Genomic DNA, 6,666 nt, shown 5'->3' with positions numbered 1-6,666 from the left:
GAGGAATGCCTTCCTATCCGTTGTGTGCCGGCGGCCATGCTAAGTGTCACTCTTTTCTCAGCGAATTCTCACATCAGCCGGAGCGACGACGCTGTCACTAACCCCCCAACGTGGACGAGGGAGCCGCATTCATCTCCCAAGATGACACAGCTAGAACATTGCAGAGATTCTCGTTGAACCCAGGCAGTCTGACCTCAGGGGTCTGAGCCTCCCCACCAAGCAGCAGCCTGGAGACCTTGACGTTGACCTAGGGTAGCTCAGCTACGCCTGCGCTGACACAATTAGAAAAATTTGTGCTGGCTTTTTAAGACCATCACTTCTGCACGGGTTTTCTTTCTTTCATGGCAAAAACCTTACAGACGTTGTAAGGTCAGCGTCCTGGTTTCCACATTTTCCTTGGGGCTACGAATACAAAAGGAAAGAAAGAAAGAAATCCCACCTCAGCTGTAATTAGAGACGGGAATAAAACGTAACCCTGAAATTTGCTGTTCTCAGCAAGGTGGTTGTCATTCTGAAGCAGGTGCCTTCACGGAATGAATATTTCTAGAAAATGATATTTATAGAATCAGTGCTGAGCTCACCCATCATCAAGTCTCTGAAAAGAGGTTCCCAGGAACGTTTGAAAATTAAAGATGCTGAGCCAGTGACTGAGTGTAAGACGGAGCTCTTGACTGGTCTTTTTCAGGAACTATGAGTCGCTCAGAGAGAACTCCACTCAGGTCCTGGAAATCCAGCAGGAAAATGCTGGAAAGGCAATGTGACCTGGGGTCTTAGCTACCAGTGAGTAGGACAGTGGTCTAATGGTTAAGGGTTTAGAACAGCCACTCACCCAAATCTGGGCTCTACCCTATCCCTCCTCTGCCTCAGTTTCCTCTTGTACAAAATGGATACCTCCCACAGAGGAATTGTTTAATCTGTAAATGTATTTTCTCTTCCTTGTGATTTTATATGATTTTTTAAAAGATTTTATTTGAGAGAGAGAGCATGAGCAGGGGGAAGGGCCAGAGAGAGACGGAGAAGCAGACTCCCCTGAGCAGGGAGCCCGACGTGGGACTGGATCCCAGGACTCCGGGATCATGACCTGAGCCAAAGGCAGATGCTTAACCAACTGAGCCACCCAGGCGTCCCTGCTTGTGATTTTCTTAATAACATTTTCTTTTCTCTAGCTTACTTTATTGTAGGAATACAGTGTATCATACAAAGAACATAAAAAACACGTGTTAATTGACTGTTCATCTTATCAGTAAGTATTATCCAGTCAACAGTTGGCTACTTTATTGTAGGAATACAGTGTATCATACAAAGAACATAAAAAACACGTGTTAATTGACTGTTCATCTTATCAGTAAGTATTATCCAGTCAACAGTTGGCTATACGTAGTTAGGATTTGGGGGAGTCAAAAGTTATATGCAGATTTTCAACTGTGCCAGGGTTCAGCAGCCCTCGTTGTGCAAGGATCAAGTGCATATATGTTATCTCTCTCCATATAAATATCAGGTATATAAGCCGGAAGCATTGAATGCAGGGTGTTGGCTGCCCCAAGGTGGGAGACCTGAGAAGCCAGGCAGGTTGGTGAAGCACCCCGGAGATTAAACACAGCACAGAGACTGGCATCCAACCCTGGGCTGGAGGGACAGAGAGGGGAGAAGGATACTCGAGTCCTGGGGCCGGGGTCACCCAGGGAAAGCTGAGCAGGGAGGTGTAGCTGCTGGAGATCTGCTCCCGAGAGACGTAGAAATACCCCAGCCTTTTGTAGCCTCCTACCCTCCAGTCTCTACCAATGTCCCCCATTGGCCAGACCCAGCGGGGAGCCACTGACCAGGGAGCCTGGGAAATGCTGCCTGCAGGGGAGGCCCTCCTTCCAACCCCCAGGGCACGGGGGGAGGGGCAGACCCAGGTTCTGGAAGGGCGCCAACGCCCAGACCCAAGGAGGAGAAAGACGGGCTTTACTATGAGCCGTCACGCCACCCTTTGAGAATCGTGTTCTGATTTGGGGTTCACGTTTAAAGGAGGACCCCGGCTGACACAGGGCAGTGCTCAGTGCTCAGGACAGAGGGGATGAGGAGCCACGGATGTGGTTTACCCTGCAGGAGAGCAGGCTCACAGAGGACGGGAGAACTGCCTCTCCCTTTGGCAGGTGATCGTCTTCTTACATGAACCTCCTGAAAGCCAATCAAAAACAGTTACAGGAAGACAGAGTTGAAGTCAGTATAAAGAAGCTCTTTCTGATGCAGATGGCATGGGCTCCTCTGTGAGGTAGTGAGTTCTCCGTCACAGCAAAGAACCAAGAGAGTTCATTCTGACTTTTGCCACGTCAAGGAAGTTTCAGCAACGCAGAGGCTCTTGTATCATCGGTTAAATTTTTACACTTTCTGTCTTCTCTCTCCTGAACAGGGTATAAATCCCTCAGAGGCAGGAACGTGTTCGAGAGCTGCCCGACGTTAAGCTAACACAATATATGAAAATCTTGGGTTTTGGTTTTACTGAAAACAAACAAGCGAATGAATCTACCACCGAAGGCTTTCAAGCAGTGATTTTCCCTGGAACTTTGAATACTTTCAGGTTCACCTAAGATTGTTTTCTGAACCATTTCTTTCAGGCTGGAGAAGGGAAACCGTTACACTGAGGAGGCCCACAGGGAGGAAGGAATTAATGTGGACAATATGCAAATAAAAACCCACAATTGTCTGCAGCGTGCAGTTAAAGTTGTCCTCCTCCAGCGGGAAGCAGCCCGTAACAGCAGCCCGTAAAGAAGTCCCGTGTAAGTGAATTGACAGCGAATATTCCATTTAATTCAAGAAGTACAATACGTCAAAATTTAAATATTAAAGAGAATTACAATTAAGTACATTTAAAAAACCAGTTTCCTTTTCGGACATTTACTAAACAGAGGAAGAGGCAGACAAAATAGCAGAGAGAAGGGTAAGGGAAACAGGAAGAACAGGAAAAAGGGAAGAGAGAGAACTTCAGAAAGACAAGGAGGCTTTCTTACCCTGTAAGTCTCAACTCCGGTCAATCAGCTAATTGTGAGGCTAACAAGTCAGCTGTCCCCGGGAGTCCCCTGAAATACATCCCTTCCGTGCGGATTTCATGCAACCCGCGATGTGTGAGCCGACGTTCTTTCCTTGGCCACGGGCTGGTGGTGACACAAGCCTGTGTCACCTCCCCGTTCTCCCCGCATGGACCGCATGACTGCCCACCTGCTAAGTTTCCCGTTTCCTGTTCTTTGCTGCGGCTGGAGAAACTACGATGCTTTCCGAGAGAGCAACCTGCGGGAGGATCATCCCCTCTCCCCTGGGGTCACGGTCCCTCCCGCCTCGCCTTCCCGGTTCCACAGCTAGTTCAGGCGTGGGGCCGGGGTGAGGGTGCTGACGTCTGCTAACCTAGGCAGTCAGGTACGGAGAAGCCGGCTCAGAGAGGGTCTTAAAAATACATGTTTAAAAGTTCGAATTTGATTAGACATTAGAAGTTAGGGGTGGCTTTTATGCATGAGCTCACTTCGTTTGGTTACCCACGCATTATTTCATATCAATAAATATTCCTTCCGTGACCTGATAATACGAGACACAGCGCTTAGCACAGGCTGATCGACAGGGTCGGTATTACCGTGTCCTTTCTATTGGTGGGGAGACTGGGACCCAGTTATTTGTCCTTGGTCGGTGTGTGGCCAGTAAAAATGCCTGGCCTCAAACCCAGGTCCTCACGCACATCCTGCTATGTCATGCTGTGGGTTCAGATTGGTCTTCTCCTTCGACCAGAAGTTCAGATCCTCCACGTTGACGGTACGAGGCAGACAGCAGACAATGCTACAAGCCACTTTGGAAAATGACAGAGAAACAGATAGAAAGGCAAATTTTCCCAGGGTAGGGAACCAGGGTGCTGACAGCACACAGAAGCCACGTCGGATGGAATCCTGAAGAGCATTTCATTCAGGGGGAGCCAAGTTAGAACCGGCAAGGGCTACTGAGGCACCGGGAGCTAGCGAGAATGGAGCTATCACCCCTGAGCCTGGAGACAGGGAGGCAGGAAGGAGCGTTCCCGGGGCCGGGGGCCTGGAGGCATGGAGTGGGCTTTGCAAAAGCTCCTCCTTGACCGGACATTAGTCACGGCTCTTCCTTTTTTTTTTTTTTTTTTAAGATTTTATTTATTTATTTGACAGAGAGACAGTCAACGAGAGAGGGAACACAGGCAGGGGGAGTGGGAGAGGAAGAAGCAGGCTCCTAGCGGAGAAGCCTGAGGTGGGGCTCAATCCCAGAACACGGGGATCACGCCCTGAGCCAAAGGCAGATGCTTAACGACTGAGCCACCCAGACGCCCCAGTCACGCTCTTCCTTGATCTTGGCTCCCGCGTGTCTTTGGCCTGCCAAGCCCTGTTTTAGCAAAGAATCCTGCTAAGTCGGTTTAGGGAGAATCCCCCGACCCTCGGTATCTGATCAAATTCCTCATCCCCCACCTTGATGTCTTCAGCAAGAAACTCCCACCCTGACAGCCCCAACGATCAGGTTTCCATCCGCCACCCCCATCCAGCTATAAGCCCCCAGCCAGCGCGACTGCACTTGGAGGTGAGCTCACAGTCTCTCTCCTATCGCCATGGTCTTTTTTTTTTAACATTGCGTAAAGTTGTGCTTTTTATTTTTTAATTTGTTATTTATTTATTTATTTATTTATTTATTTATTTATTTATATAGAGAGAGCACACCTGGGGAGGGGCAGAAGGAGAAGGAGAGAGATAATCCCTTTTTAAAATTAAGATTATATTTATTTGTCAGAGAAAGAGAGCACAAGAAGGGGGAGCAGCAGGCAGAGCAGGCAGAGGGAGAAGCAGGCTCCCCACTGAGCAAGGAGCCAGGCATAGGACTTGATCCCAGGACCCCGGGATCATGACCTGAGCCAAAGGCAGACACTGAATTGACTGAATCACTCAGGCATCCTGGGAGAGAGACTCCTAAGCAGACTCTTGGAGTCTGACAGCGTGGAGCCCAGTGCAGGGCTCTCTCTCAGGACCCTGAGATCAAGACCTGAGCTGAAATCAAGAATCAGACGCTTAACTGACTGAGCCACCCAGGCGCCCCTCCTATTGCCATAGTCTTAAAACAAGCCTACCTTGCATCTTTAGCGAGCGTCAGAATGATTTCTTTTAATAGGACGGCCTGGCAGGAGCTGGGGTCATGTAAGGGGGCAGGAGCTGACAGACCCTGAGCCCAGAGCCCAGAGCGGCCAGGGGAAGAAATGTCCCAACCTGTCCCCTCCCGCCCTCCAATCTCCCGGTGTCTCCCATTGGCTGAAGCCAGCAAGAAGTCCTAGGGGAGGGAGCCCAGGTGAAGTCCTCCAATGTCAAACTTCTGGGATCTGAAGAGCCTGGAGAATGGAGCTGGGGGGTGGGCAAACAGGGAATAACCAGCCCACCCTGCTTGCCGATGGGTGGCATGGTTAATGGGGTCAGAATTCTTTTTTCCCTTACAAAGTTAAGAAATCTCTGAGATGAATGCAAGAGGAAGTGGCAGGGGCAGGAGGAGGACATGGCAGCCAGGGCAGTACTGGCTGCCAGCCCACCATGGTGGTCAGAGGAAGTGTGCAGGGGACAGGGAATTGACACACAGACCAGGCCAGCCAAACCTCTGGACTTTGCATGAGATTAAAGGTCAACAAAGCAGATGAGAGGTGTGGCAGACAGCTGTGACTCCCAACCCCATTCAAGAAAATCCCAGCAAGGGGTGACCGTGGCCCTCAGTCTGCTAGATGAGATATGCTCACTTGATGAAGTACACACCCTTCACATCCTCTCCCCTACCTCTCCCTCATGCCCCTGGCAGTTCTGCATAGGCCTCAGTGGCTTTGTCAAAAACCAAATGATGGGGCAACCCAGCCAAGGCCACCTACATTTTGCCTTTGGCCCCCACACTTCTCAGACACCATGGCCTGCAACACTTTTGGGGGACACACACATGTACCACCCAGAAGTTGGCAATGGGGTTAACTCCCTTGGGCTACCCTTGACCAGTGGGCTGCAGGATCCATACACAAATGTGTCCCCCTTTTGTCTCCTGGGTGGGCAGTTCTGAGATGCATTACACGGGCTCCCCAAAGGTCCCATGGGATCAACCACGCAGTCACCCTGTATTGGCGAACTTGAGGGTATATCCCTCTGATTCTGTTCCACGCCCCCATCCTGCATTCCTACTTTCTGGAATCACATGTATTATGTAACTTGGAAGAGAAAAGTAGGAAGCTTTCCAGTTGAGCTCAGCCTTCCGGGAACCAACCACATGGGAACAGCCTGGCCTTGAGTACACAGATTCATAATCCAAGATTCTCTGTCAACAAATATGTCTTTATCCCCAAAAATGCTGCCCCTCGTTAGTCTGAGGGATTAAAGTAAGAATGGACCCCACATTAGTGAGGACTCTGTCGTTGCAAGTGAGAGAATCAGAAATCACACTGACGTAAGCCAATCGTTTGGGGAGAAAAAAAGATGGGGAAGGTACTGGCACAGTGTAATCATCTCATGCAGAGAACTTTGAACTTACATCCTCCCCCAGTTAGCAGCAAAGAGGAGAGAGGACTTCTTGCTCCTGGCAACTGTATAAAAATGCCAGGGAACGATTCTGATTGGCCCTGCTTGAAGGACATGCCCACCCTTTCAGCCAATCACTGGAGCCAAGGAA

The sequence above is a fragment of the Ursus arctos genome, unplaced genomic scaffold (genome assembly GCF_023065955.2).
Source record: "Ursus arctos isolate Adak ecotype North America unplaced genomic scaffold, UrsArc2.0 scaffold_19, whole genome shotgun sequence".
NCBI lineage: Eukaryota > Metazoa > Chordata > Mammalia > Carnivora > Ursidae > Ursus > Ursus arctos.
The sequence above is the reverse complement of the archived record's forward strand: the minus strand, read 5'-3'. Positions refer to the sequence as shown.